Source organism: Triticum aestivum, chromosome 5B, assembly GCF_018294505.1.
Source record: "Triticum aestivum cultivar Chinese Spring chromosome 5B, IWGSC CS RefSeq v2.1, whole genome shotgun sequence".
In the NCBI taxonomy this organism is placed as follows: Eukaryota; Viridiplantae; Streptophyta; class Magnoliopsida; order Poales; family Poaceae; genus Triticum; species Triticum aestivum.
Genome location: NC_057807.1, coordinates 638,508,560 through 638,523,611, shown reverse-complemented (window position 1 = coordinate 638,523,611; position 15,052 = coordinate 638,508,560). Strand labels below are relative to the sequence as shown.

Here is a 15,052-nt window from a genome sequence, read left to right as displayed (position 1 = left end):
TTAGGGTGCCGCACATGAATGTAAGCGTCCCAAACCTAGGAGTTACATGGATGAAATTTCACACTTTTACTCTTAAGATGTGTACTTCAACATCGACAAGCTTCACTAGAACCATACAAACACTACAAGAGCACAACCCTTAAACTCTTTGAGACACAACAGCTTGACTTAGTGGTGTCGTCGCTCCTACGGACCCATCACAGATATTGTCTTCGGAATAACTGACGTCTACACTGGCTAACTTACACACAATCTCATACGTGAGGTGTGTCCGGTACATTATGAGCACCTCTTATTACCATTTTTTCGGAACCTTTACTATTCGTTCCTCATGAAGTATTACTTTTCTCATTCCTCCGTTCTATTGCCACTCCTACCGATCCAACCTCTACGCTAGTAAGGCACTCGATGCGCTCACTCGCCACATCCCTTGCCTCTCCGATGTAACACCTGACCATGGAGATGATGGAGCTCGGTGAAGGTTGTCAAACAAGAGCACACGTAGGGTAGGAGAGTGGCGAAGGGGGGGGGGGGGGGGGGGTTGGAGCACGGTCAATAGGGAGGCCGCGAGAGGGCGGGTGGATATGTGGGTGCGTTTTTTGCTTTCTAAAATGCTTCCTATTTTATAAACGGTCAAAGGGTAGTATGGTCATTTCCACTTGGTGTTCAGTGAGTGTCATTAGGCTTGATTCTTCGAAACAATGAAATGTGGCACGCAAAGATGAAACATCCAATGTGTTGTTTTTGTCAAAGACAATATACCAGGTGCTATATTATCCAATTCAAATGTACAAAGTGGTATTGTGTCAAATTCCCATATCTCTGATCTCCCACTTTATTACCAAGCATCTATCTACTCGTATAATTTCATTTTATATAGGCGCACTTCTGCTGCTGCTCCTGCTTAAATCATAGCATTGATCGGCCGGAAGAGGAAAAGATATTCGTCATCATTCAGCTGCCGGAGACCAGCCACCAAAGCTTTCGCGCCATTATCGTCCCTGATCCCGCCGTTCACAGAGTAGGATGGAAGCAGCAGCCGACGCCGGCGGCGCGCTGGAGGTGGTGGTGTTCCCATGGCTGGCGTTCGGGCACATGCTCTCGTTCCTCGAGCTGTCCAAGGCCTGGCGGCTCGTGGCCACGCCGTCGCCTTCCTCTCCACGCCGCGGAACCTCGCCAGGCTCCCACCCGTGCCGCCGCACCTGTCCCCTCGCCTTCGCTTCGTGCCGCTGCCGCTGCCGCGCGTGGACGGGCTGCCGGACGGCGCCGAGTCCACGGCCGACGTGCCGCCCGAGAAGATCGAGCTCGTCAAGAAGGCCATGGACGGGCTCGCGGCCCCGCTAGCCGCGTTCCTCGCGGACGCCGTCGCTGCTGGCCGGAGACCCGACTGGATCGTCCATGACTTCTGCCACCACTGGGTCCCGCCCATCGCCGGCGGGCACGGTGTGCCGTGCGCCGCGTTCATGACCGTCTATGCCGCCTTCGTGGCCTTCCTGGGGCCGCGGTGGGCGAACGTCGAGCACCCGCGCGCTGCGACGGAGGACTTCGCGGTCGTGCCCAGGTGGATCCCGTTCCCGTCCACGATCGCCTGCCGACGCCGCAGCGAGGCCGAATCGATCGCCGCCCTCTTCCGCGCCAACGCGTCCGGCGTGTCCGACATGGACCGCGCGTGGCAGCTGTTCGAGTGCTGCCGCCTGGCCATCTACCGGAGCTGCGACGAGGTCGAGCCCGGAATGTTCGCCCTCCTCACCGACCTCTTGCAGAAGCCCGCCATCCCCGCCGGGATCCTGCTACCTCCCGTTATCGCCGACGAGGACGGTGACCGTCCTGAGACCCTGCGTTGGCTCGACGACCAGCCACCCAAGTCCGTCATCTACGTCGCGCTGGGGAGCGAGGCGCCGCTGACTCCAGGTATCCTGCACGAGCTCGCGCTCGGGCTGGAGCTCGCCGGGGTGCGCTTCCTATGGGCTGTACGCAATCCGGCCGGGATGTTCAGCGCCGCGAACGACGCCATCAAGGACGAACTGCTGCCCGCCGGGTTCGAGGAGCGGACGCGGGGGCGCGGGCTGGTGCGCACGGGGTGGGTGCCGCAGGTGGCGGCGCTGGCGCACGGCGCGACGGGCGCGTTCCTGACGCACTGCGGGTGGGGCTCCACCATCGAGAGCTTCGCCTGCGGGCACCCGTTGGTGTTGCTCCCGTTCGTGCTCGACCAGCCCCTCGTCGCGCGCGCCATGGCAGAGAAGGGGGTCGGCGTGGAGGTGGCGAGGGACGAGACCGACGGCTCGTTCGACAGGGACGGCGTGGCGGCGGCGGTGCGGCGCGTCATGGTAGACGAGGAAGGGAAGGCGCTCGCGAGCAACGCCATGAAGCTGCGAGAGCTTCTCAAGGACCAGGGCCGGCAGGAGACGTACATTGATGATCTTGTCGAGCACCTGAGGCGCTACAGAGGCCGCTGCTAGTGGCGCGTTCCAGATTTGGCAAGATCACATGGTTACCGAACTCGAGTGAGCATTTGTCTATTCCATCGATGTACTCCCTCCGGTCCTAAATATAAGTCTTTCTAGATATTCCACTACAGACTATATACGAAGCAAAATAAGTGAATCTAAACTCTAAAGTATGTCTATATATATCCATACGTAGTCCACATTGAAATCTCTAAAAAGACTTATATTTAGGAACAGAGGGAATACCTAATAATCCAGACGAAGGGAGTATATTGTACTGTATATGCTGTACTTTGTATGAGTGAAAATGTGAAATGGTGAAAACTATATGAAATGAAAATCAATCTATAAGTTTCACAATGAGAAATTTAACATAGTCCCAATCTATTTTTGCCGTCTATAATTTTTTATCCAAGGCCATATGATTTATTTGAGTACCATCTAAGAGGTAAGGTTACTAAGTTGGCAATATTTCTAAAACAAAACAGACAAATATAATTGCCCCCGGAAAGGCACTGATGAATAATATTAAAATAGACTTTAGCTAAATGTAAATTGCACGAGTTTTAAATTTGGTTAAGTCAATTTTAACGTTAATTCCTTTGTCAAGATATGTGGTGTTTTTATTCCTAGTGTTGTTTCATTGCTCTTTTGGCTCAAATTTCTGACTTGTCCCTTGGGCCAGTCAATTTTTCTATTGGACTTGAAGACCGTTACTCATTGCCCTTTTCTCTGTTAGCATGTGTTTAGCTTTGTTTTTTTCCTTTTTAGTCAGCTTTTCTTTTTTCCTATATGGGTATATTTGGGATGTTGGGTGATTGTAAATGTATACACTCAAGTACTATACAATATGTATATAAATTGTACTAGAGTGTGAAAATTGCACTATTATATGCTTATTCTTTGCACATTACAAAAAATGCAACTTCAATGCAAAGTTGTGTGCAAGTTTATTCTTCGTTCTTATTTCTTCTTAAATGTAATGCCAATGCCACTAATTCTTTCTTCCTAAGGACTTTTTTAAATTTAGTAGTTCTTATTTCATTTTCTTTTCTCTTTAAGGGTAATACAAAAGCCATTAATCCGTTCCTTCTAGAAAAAATATTTTTGTGAAAACTCCACTATTATATGTTTATTCTTGTATATTATAAAGAGCACAATTTTTTCAAAATTTGTGTGATTTTGTTTATTCATTTATTTCCATTTATTATTATTAAAGGGTAATATCAATGCTAGTAATTCATTATTCCTCATAAAGCTTCATTTTTATTTCTTAGTTTCTATTTTATTTATTATTTAAACTTAATACCAATATCACTAACTTATTACTTCTTAGGAAATTGTTTTTGTGAAAATTTCACTATATATGCCTATTATTGCATATTACAAAAGGTGCAATTTATCTGTAAATTGTGTGCAAATTTTGTCATTATTTTTCTTTTTTTTCTTAAAGGGTAATACCAATGCTAATAATTCATTCTTCCTTAGATTTTTTTTATTTTGTTTTAGTTTTAAGTTTCTTGTTCTCGCCTTTTTAAGTGTAATATTAATACCATTAATTCATTCCTTCTTAGAAAACTTTATTTTGCAAAAATATTTTCTATTCTATGGTTATCCTTGCATATCATAAAAAGGCACAATTTATGTGTAAATAGTGTGCAAACTTCCCACTATTAAATATTTTATTGTCGCAATTCTTAAAGGGTAATAGCAATGCCACTAATTCATTCTTTTATAGAATTTTTTATTTGTGTGTGTAAGCATACATGCAAGTTCTATACAATTTGTGTTTAAAGTAGAGTAGAATGCGGAAATTTCACAATTATATTTTATTCTTACATATTATATAAAGTGCAATTTTTGTGCAAGTTTTTGTTTTAAGTTTATTTTATTTGACATATGAATGGAACTTTGACATCCAAATTTAACCCATGCATTTGTTTTCAAATAGATTCAAAATAAAATTTGAGAGTCCATTGAAAATTGTTTCTTCCACATACAAAATTAAATTAAATTTACTTTGTTTGAAATTTTTAGCCACATATAATTTGTTTGAGTCATCCATCCATAAAGTGTCCTGTTTTTTTATGAAAGACAATAATAATGTGCATTGGTAGTAGGCCCCTATTTACGACATGTTGCAATAAATAGAGCATCCGATATAATCTTTTTGCACGATAAAAAGCAACAACAACCAAAGGCTAGGATTCATTACAACTCTTACCTCTCTACAGATAAGAAGACCATTATAATCACGGGCATTCGACACCATTTCTTGGCCATTCTTGTTTGAAGTTCTGAGAGCTAAGGGGTTTGGCGAAAACTTCAGAAAGTGGGTTGCAATTTTGCTTCAGTACGCGTCCTCTAGAGTCATTGTCAATGGGGATCAAGGTTTGAGGTTTGATCACGCTCGCGGGCTGCGCCAAGGAGACCCTAGCTCCCCGCTTCTATTTGTCATGGCGATGGACGCCCTCTCGGCCCTCATGTGCAAGGATGCTGCAGTGGGGGTTCTGTCCTCCTTCAACGGTGTGATGGCAAGCCAGAGGCTCTCTCTTTTCACCGACGACGTCGCGCTTTTTGTGCGCCCCATAGAGCCGGATCTCATATGCATAAAAGAAGTTCTACATCTCTTTGGACACGCTTCTGGCCTTTGAGTGAACTATCGTAAAACATCAACAACTTTGATCCGGGGATAACAAGGGGATCCGGAGAGAGTGCAGCAGCTGTTCAACTATCAAATTGGGCAGTTCCCTTGCAAATACTTAGGGATGCAACTCAGCATCAACAAGCTCTCCAAGGCGCAATGGCAGCCAATTCTTGATCAGGTCAAGAACTTCTTCCCAGCTTGGCAACGTGGCATGATTCAGAGACCCGGGAGACTTGTGCTCGTTAACAGCGTCGTCGCGGCCCGCCCCATTCACCATTTGCTAGTCATGAAAGCGCCTCAATGGGTTCTTGAAGAAGTGGACAAATGGATGCGTGCTTTTTTCTGGGCTGGGAAAGAGGAGGTAAATGGTGGGCAGTGCTTGGTTGATTGGCACACCATCTGCAGACCTAAGCCTTTCGGTGGGCTGGGAGTCAAGAATTTGAGGACCCAAGGCTTGGCCATGCGCGTTCGCTGGGAGTGGCTCAGGAGGACAGATCCCTCGAGGCCTTGGCAAGGGTTACATCTCATGGTGGACAAGGAGGCCAAGGCGGTGTTCGACAGTCTGGTCCACATTAAGGTTGGAGAGGGCAGCAAGATTTTCTTCTCGACAGATAGATGGATTCACGGGTTTGCGATGAAAGATATCGCCCCTTTGATCGCCGGCATGGTGGACAAGCTCACGAAGAGAAAGAGAACGGCCCGGGATGCGCTTTTCGAGGACTCTTGGGTCAATGACATCACTGGCGAGCTATCCTTCACGGCTCACATGCAGCTCATCCACTTGCAGCATGCCTTGGCGATGATCCAAAGAAATGCTTCGGATGATGACGTTTTCTACTGGCCCTGGAGTGCCTCGGGTTCTTATAGCGCCAAATCCACCTACAGTATGCTATGCCAGGGCATGACTCGGTTCGCCGCCGCCCAATGCATACGGAGGAGTTGGGCTCCTCTCAAGTGCAAAATTTTTGCGTGGCTTGCCTCTCAATACCGTTTATGGACTTCTGACCGACGTGCGAGGCATGGTCTCCATGATACGACTCTAGCATGCTACACTTGCTGCCAAGAGGAGGATAAAACTGATCATATCCTCTCTAGATTCGTCTATGCGAGGCGAGTTTGGAGTGGTTGCTTCCAGTTGCTTCAAATCAACATCCAAATTCCAAGTTCAGAGGATACTTTCATGGTGTGGTGGGACAAGGCGAGGAAGTCCTTCCATGGAAAGCTCAAGAGAGGTTTTGATTCGCTTGTCATCTTGACCGCGTGGCACTTATGGAAGCAGAGTAACACTCGGGTGTTCAACAGCAATGATCAAGTGCGCTCGGAGACCAACCTTGTTCATCTCATGCACGAAGAGATCAAGCTTTGGAAGAAGGCGGGCCTAGGAGTTGAGGGGTTAGATCCTTTTGTGAGAGAGTAGGCTTTTGTTGTTTTTAGGAGTCGGAGTTTCCGTGTAGGCTTTCTTGTCTAATCGCGAAGTCTTGTACAACTTTTTCTCCCCTTCTATAAAGATAAGGTACGCCTTTGGCGTACTCCCGAAAAAAAACTACTCAGAATATTTTGAAATATCGCAACTGAGAAGGCATTAGTGATGTTTCAAATTCTTATCCATCTCAGTAATGTTAGTCACATCTCTGTCATTTTCACTGAAATTTTGAATACATGGTCTAAAATATCCCATCTCAAAGTATACTAGTGAAAATCAATCTATGAGGTTTCATAATATTCTGAAGTGAAGTCACACCTCACTCAGTTTCACTAAAAGATCAAGTAGTACTTTCCCTAAAAATTGTAAATGATAACATAAATTGAGTTTTGAAATTATTTCGAAATCAAGATTGGAATTGAATTTAGGTTATTTTATGACCTTCAGCTACTGCTCCTCCTTGTCATACCAGCTACGGGTCCAAAGCACTCGCGAATACACTCCTCTTCATGGCGTACGCTTCCGCTTCAAGGGAAGAGAACTCCAACACAACCCCAAGTGGTCCTCTAGCTTGGGCTATGCCTTGATGGGGACGGGCCCGAACGGGATTAGGTTGCGGAGGGGGCGATAACATCATTGACACGGATGATGGCACCCAAAGTGCCAGATCCACACCGCTCGCTGCGATGGGAGCCACCGACACAATGGGAATGGCTAGATCTCCTGAAGCCATCGTCAAGGGCTTCAGATCCCCCACAATCGTTGTCACGGGAGCCACAGTTCCACGTGAGCCGCGACGGGAGGAGGATGTGATACATCTCCAATGTATCTATAATTTTTGATTGTTCCATGCTGTTATATTATCTATCTTGGATGTTTTATATGCATTATTATGCTATTTTATATCATCTTTTGGGACCAACCTATTAACCTAGTGTCCAATGGGAATGAATTTCATTTTCTCTCTATCTTCTGTAGTGGTCGGGCATTGAGTCTGACTCAACTTCACACCTTGTAAAACGGGCAAGAACCCTTTCTTTGACTGATCCATTTTGAACTTCTTCAAAACTTTATCAAGGTATGTGCTTTGTGAAAGTCCAATTAAGCGTCTTGATCTATCTCTATAGATCTTGGTGCCCAATATGTAAGCAGCTTCTCCGACGTCTTTCATAGAAAAACTCTTATTCAGGTATCCCTTTATGCTATCCAGAAATTCTATATCATTTCCAATCAACAATATGTCATCTACATATAATATAAGAAATGCTACAAAGCTCCCACTCACTTTCTTGTAAATACATGCTTCTCCAAAAGTATGTATAAAACCATATGCTTTGATCACACTATCAAAGCGTTTATTCCAACTCAGAAAGGCTTGCACTAGTCCATAAATGGATCGCTGGAGCTTGCACACTTTGTTGGCACCCTTTGGATCGATAAAACCTTCTGGTTGCATCATATACAACTCTTCTTCCAGAAATCCATTTAGGAATGCAGTTTTGGCATCCATTTGCCAAATTTCATAATCATAAAATGCAGCAATTGCTAACATGATTCGGACAGACTTAAGCATCGCTACAGGTGAGAAAGTCTCATCGTAGTCAACTCCTTGAACTTGTCGAAAACCTTTCGCTACAAGTCGAGCTTTGTAAACAGTAACATTATTGTCTGCGTCGGTCTTCTTCTTAAAGATACATTTATTTTCTATGGCTTGCCGATCATCAGGCAAGTCCACCAAAGTCCACACTTTGTTCTCATACATGGATCCCATCTCAGATTTCATGGCCTCAAGCCATTTCGCAGAATCTGGGCTCATCATCGCTTCCTCATAGTTCGTAGGTTCATCATGGTCTAGTAACATGACTTCCAGAACAGGATTACCATACCACTCCGGTGCGGATCTTACTCTGGAAGACCTACGAGGTTCGGTAGTAACTTGATCTAAAGTTTCATGATCATCATCATTAACTTCCTCGCTAATTGGTGTAGGAATCATTGGAACTGATTTTTGTGATGAACTACTTTCCAATAAGGGAGAAGGTACAATTACCTTATCAAGTTCTACTTTCCTCCCACTCACTTCTTTCGAGAGAAACTCCTTCTCTAGAAAGGATCCATTCTTAGAAACAAAGATTTTGCCTTCGGATCTGTGATAGAAGGTGTACCCAACAGTTTCCTTTGGGCATCCTATGAAGATGCACTTCTCCGATTTGGGTTCGAGCTTATCAGGTTGAAGATTTCTCACATAAGCATCGCAGCCCCAAACTTTAAGAAACAACAACTTTGGTTTCCTCCCAAACCATAGTTCATAAGGCATCGTCTCGACGGATTTTGATGGTGCCCTATTTAAAGTGAATGCAGCCGTCTCTAAAGCATAACCCCAAAATGATAGCGGTAAATCAGTAAGAGACATCATAGATCGCACCATATCTAATAAAGAACAGTTACGATGTTCGGACACACCATTTCGCTGTGGTGTTCCAGGTGGCATTAATTGTGAAACTATCCCATATTCTTTCAAATGAAGACCAAACTCGTAACTCAAATATTCTCCTCCACGATCAGATCATAGAAACTTTATTTTCTTGTTACGATGATTTTCCACTTCACTCTCAAATTCTTTGAACTTTTCAAATGTTTCAGACTTATGCTTCATCAAGTAGATATAACCATATCTGCTCAAATCATCTGTGAAGGTAAGAAAACAATGATACCTGCCACGAGCCTCAACACTCATTGGACCGCATAAATCAGTATGTATTATTTCCAATAAGTCGGTAGCTCGTTCCATTATTTCGGAGAACGGAGTTTTAGTCATCTTGCCTATAAGGCACGGTTCGCAAGCACCAAGTGATCAATAATCAGGTGATTCCAAAAGTCCATTAGCATGGAGTTTCTAAATGCGCTTTACACTAATATGACCCAAACGGCAGTGCCACAAATAAGTTGCACTATCATTATTAACTTTGCATCTTTTGGCTTCAATAATATGAATATGTGTATCATCACTATCGAGATTCAACAAAAATAGACCACTTAGCAAGGGTGCATGACCATAAAAGATATTACTCATATAAATAGAACAACCATTATTCTCTGATTTAAATGAATAACCGTCTCGCATTAAACAAGATCCAGATATAATGTTCATGCTCAACGCTGGCACCATATAACAATTATTCAGGTGTAAAACTAATCTCGATGGTAGATGTAGAGGTAGCGTACCGACGGCGATCACATCGACCTGGGAACCATTTCCCACGCGCATTGTCACCTCATCCTTAGCCAGTCTTCATTTAATTTGTAGCCCCTATTTTGAGTTGCAAATATGAGCAATAGAGTCAGGATCAAATACCCAGGCGCTACTACGAGCATTAGTAAGGTACACAACAATAACATGTATATCAAATATATCTTTCACTTTGCCATCCTTCTTATCTGCCAAATACTTGGAGCAGTTCCGCTTCCAGTGACCAGTCCCTTTGCAGTAGAAGCACTTAGTTTCATGCTTAGGTCTTGACTTGGGTTTCTTCTCTTGAGCAGCAACCTTTTTGCCTTTCTTCTTGAAGTTCCCCTTCTTCCCTTTGCCCTTTTTCTTGAAACTACTGGTCTTGTTGACCATCAACACTTGATGCTCCTTTTTGATTTCTACCTCTGCAGCCTTTAGCATCGCGAAGAGGTCAGGAATAGTCTTGTTCATCCCTTGCATATTATAGCTCATCACGAAGCCTTTATAGCTTGGTGGCAGTGATTGAAGAACTCTGTCAATGACACTATCAATTGGAAGATCAACTCCCAACTAAGTCAAGTGGTTATGGTACCCAGACATTCTGAGTATGTGTTCACTGATAGAAGTATTCTCCTCCATTTTGCAGCTGTAGAACTTGTTGGAGACTTCATATCTCTCAACTTTGGGGCATTTGCTTGAAATATTAACTTCAACTCTTGGAACATCTCATATGCTCCATGATGTTCAAAACGTCTTTGAAGTCCCGATTCTAAGCCGTAAAGCATGGCACACCAAACTATTGAGTAGTCATCAGCTTTGCTCTGCCAGACGTTCTTAATGTCATCAGTAGCATCTGCAGCAGGCCTGGCACCTAGTGGTGCTTCCAGGACGTAATTCTTCTGTGCAGCAATGAGGATAATCCTCAAGTTATGGACCCAGTACGTGTAGTTGCTGCCATCATCTTTCAACTTAGCTTTCTCTAGGAACGCATTAAAATTCAAAGGAACGGTAGCACGAGCCATTGATCTACAATAACATAGACATGCAAAATAACTATCAGGACTAAGTTCATGATAAATTAAAGTTCAATTAATCATATTACTTAAGAACTCCCACTTAGATAGACATCCCTCTAGTCATATAAGTGATCACGTGATCCAAATAAACTAAACCATGTCCGATCATCACGTGAGATGGAGTAGTTTTCAATGGTGAACATCACTATGTTGATCATATCTACTATATGATTCACGTTCGACCTTTCGGTCTCAGTGTTTCGAGGCCATATCTGAATATGCTAGGCTCGTCAAGTTTAACCCGAGTATTCTGTGTATGCAAAACTGGCTTGCACCCGTTGTATGTGAACATAGAGCTTATCACGCCCGATCCCTCGGCAAGACGAACTATAGCAATGGTGCATACTCAGGGAGAACACTTGTACCTTGAAATTTAGTAAAGGATCATCTTATAATGCTATCGACGTACTAAGCAAAATAAGATGCATAAAAGATAAACATCACATGCAATCAAAATATGTGACATGATATGGCCATCATCATCTTGTGCTCATGATCTCCATCACCGAAGCATCGTCATGATCTCCATCGTCACCGGCGCGACACCTTGATATCCATAGTAGCATCGTTGTTGTGTCGCCAATTATTGTTACTACGACTATGCTACCGCTTTAGTGATAAAGTAAAACACATGGCGATTGCATTGCATACAATAAAGCGACAACCATATGCCTCCTACCAGTTGCCGATAAATTTGTTACAAAACATGATCATCTCACACAACAATTTATATCATATCATGCCTTGGCCATATCACATCACAGCAAGCCCTACAAAAACAAGTTAGACGTAATCTATTTTGTTGTTGCAAGTTTTACGTGGCTGCTACGGGCTTCTAGCAAGAAACGTTCTTACCTACACATCAAAACCACAATGATTTTTTGTCAAGTGTGTTGTTTTAACCTTCAACAAGGACCGGGCGTAGCCATACTCGATTCAACTAAAGTTGGAGAAACAGACACCCGCCAGCCACCTATGTGCATAGGCACGTCGGTAGAACCAGTCTCAGGAACGCGGTCATGTAATATCGGTCCGGGGCGCTTCATCCAACAATACCGCCGAATCAAAGTATGACATGCTGGTAAGCCGTATGACTATTATCGCTCACAGCTCTTTGTGTTCTACTCGTGCATATAACATCTACGCATAGACCTGGCTCGGATGCCACTGTTGGGGAATGCAGTAATTTCAAAAAAATTCCTACGATCACGCAAGATCTATCTAGGTGATGAATAGCAACGACGGGGAGAATGTTCCATGTACCTGATACGTCCATTTTGCATCATGCTTTTATATCGATATTTATTCCATTATGGACTGTTATTACACGTTATTATGTCACAATACCTATGGCTATTCTCTCTTATTTTACAAGGTTTACATGAAGAGGGAGAATGCCGGCAACTGGAATTCTGGGCTGGAAAAGGAGCAAATATTAGAGACCTATTCTACACAGCTCCAAAAGTCCTGAAACTCCCCGAAAGTCATTTTTGGAATTTATAAAAAATATTGGCGAAGGAATCAGTTTCAGGGGGCCCACACCCTGCTCACGAGGGTGGGGGCGTGCCCACCCCCTAGGGCACGCCCCCTGCCTCGTGGGCCCCCTGACAAGCCTCCGGTGCCCATCTTCTGCTATATGAGGTGTTTTACCCTAGAAAAAACCATAAGCAATCTTACGGGATGGAACTCCGCCGCCACGAGGTGGAACCTTGGCAGAACCAATCTAGGGCTCCGGCGGAGCTGTTTTGCTGGAGAAACTTCCCTCCGCAAGGGGGAAATCATCACCAACACTCCTCTCATCGATAGGGGGTCAATCTCCATCAACATATTCACCAGCACCATCTCCTCTCAAACCCTAGTTTGTCTCTTGTATCCAATCTTTGTATCAAAACCTCAGATTGGTACCTGTGGGTTGCTAGTAGTGTTGATTACTTCTTGTAGTTGATGCTAGTTGGTTTATTTGGTGGAAGATCATCTGTTCAGATCCTTAATGCATATTAATACCCCTCTGATTATGAACATGAATATGATTTGTGAGTAGTACGTTTGTTCCTGAGGACATGAGATAAGTCTTGCTATAAGTAGTCATGTGAATTTGGTATTCGTTCGATATTTTGATGAGATGTATGTTGTCTATCCTCTAGTGGTGTTATGTGAACGTCGGCTACATGACACTTCACCATTGTTTGGGCCTAGATGAAGGCATTGGGAATTAATAATTAGATGATGGGTTGCTAGAGTGACAGAAGCTTAAACCCTAGTTTATGCGTTGCTTCGTAAGGGGCTGATTTGGATCCACATGTTTCATGCTATGGTTAGGTTTACCTTAATACTTCTTTTGTAGTTGCGGATGCTTGCAATAGAATCATAAGTGGGATGCTTGTCCAAGAAAGGGCAGTACCCAAGCACCGGTCCACCCACATATCAAATTATCAAAGTAACGAACATGAATCATATGAACATGATGAAAACTAGCTTGACGATAATTCCCATGTGTCCTCGGGAGTGCTTTTCTCATATAAGAACTTGTCCAGGCTTGTCCTTTGCTACAAAAAGGATTGGGCCACCTTGTTGCACCTTATTTACTTTCATTGCTTGTTACCCGTTACAAATTATCCTATCACAAAACTATCTATCACCTACAATTTCAGTGCTTGCAGAGAATACCTTACTGAAAACTTCTTGTCATTTCCTTCTGCTCCTCATTGGGTTCGACACTCTTACTTATTGAAAGGACTACGATAGATCCCCTACACTTGTGGGTCATCAAGACTCTTTTCTGGCGCCGTTGCCGGGGAGTGAAGCACCTTTGGTAAGTGGAACTTGGTAAGGAAAAATTTATATAGTGTGCTGAAATTTACTGTCACTTGTTACTATGGAAACTAATCCTTTGAGGGGCTTGTTCGGGGTATCTTCACCCCGACCAGTAGATCAAAGAGTTGCTCCTCAACCTACTGAACCTACTGAAAATGTTTACTTTGAAATTCCTTCAAGTATGGTAGAGAAACTGCTGGCTAATCCTTTTACAGGAGATGGAACATTACATCCTGACTTGCACCTAATATATGTAGATGAAGTTTGTGGATTATTTAAGCTTGCAGGTATGCCTGAGGAGTGAGGATGTTATCAAAAAGAAGGTTTTCCCTTTATCTTTGAAGGGAGACGCATTGACATGGTATAGGCTATGTGATCATGTGGGGTCCTGGAACTATAAACGATTGAAATTGGAATTTCACCAGAAGTTCTATCCTATGCATCTTGTTCATCGTGATTGTAATTACATATATAATTTTTGGCCTCGCGAAGGAGAAATCATCGCTCAAGCTTGGGGGAGGCTTAAGTCAATGTTATATTCATGCCCCAATCATGATCTCTCAAAAGAAATGATTATTCAAAAAATTCATGCTCGGCTTTCTCTCAACAATCGCACCATGCTTTATACTTCTTGTGCTGGGTCTTTTATGATGAAGACTATTGAATTCAAGTGGGATTTATTGGAAAGAATTAAACGCAACACTGAAGATTGGGATTCCAACGATGGTAAGGAGTCAGGTATGACACTCAAGTTTGATTGTGTTAAATCTTTTATGGAAACCGATGCTTTTCGTGGATTTAGCACTAAATATGGACTCGGCTCTGAGATAGTAGCTTCTTTCTGTGAATCATTTGCTACTCATGTTGATCTCCCTAAGGAGAAGTGGTTTAAATATAATCCTCCCACTAAAGTAAAAGTAGTTGCACCTATTAAAGTTGAAGAAGATACTATCACTTATAATGATCTTATTGTTCCTACTACTTATATTGAGAAACCTCCTTTCCCTGTTAGGATGAAGGATCATGCTAAAACTTCAACTGTGGTTCGTAAGAGTAATACTAGAACACCTACACCACTTGAGCAAATTCAAGTTGAACCTAATATTGCTGTGGTTAAAGATCTCTTGGCTGATAATATTGATGGGCATGTTATTTATTTCTGTAATGAAGCTACTAGAATTGCTAAACTTGATGCTAAGGAACATAGACCCGTAGTAGGCATGCCTGTTATTTCTTTTAAAATAGGAGATCATTGTTATCATGGCTTACGTGATATGGGTGCTAGTGCTAGTGCAATACCTATTTCCTTATACCAAGAAATTATGCATGATATTGCACGTGCTGAGATAGAAGATATCGATGTTACAATTAAGCTTGCTAATAGAGATACTATTTCACCAATTGGGATTGTTAGAG

The 15,052-nt window shown here is 43.3% G+C and overlaps 1 pseudogene; it reads left to right on the top strand.

Moving 5' to 3' along the window:
• The first annotated feature begins 1,026 nt into the window (after positions 1-1,026).
• Positions 1,027-2,550, top strand: LOC123117315 (UDP-glycosyltransferase 91C1-like; annotated as a pseudogene).
• Positions 2,551-15,052: the final 12,502 nt, after the last annotated feature.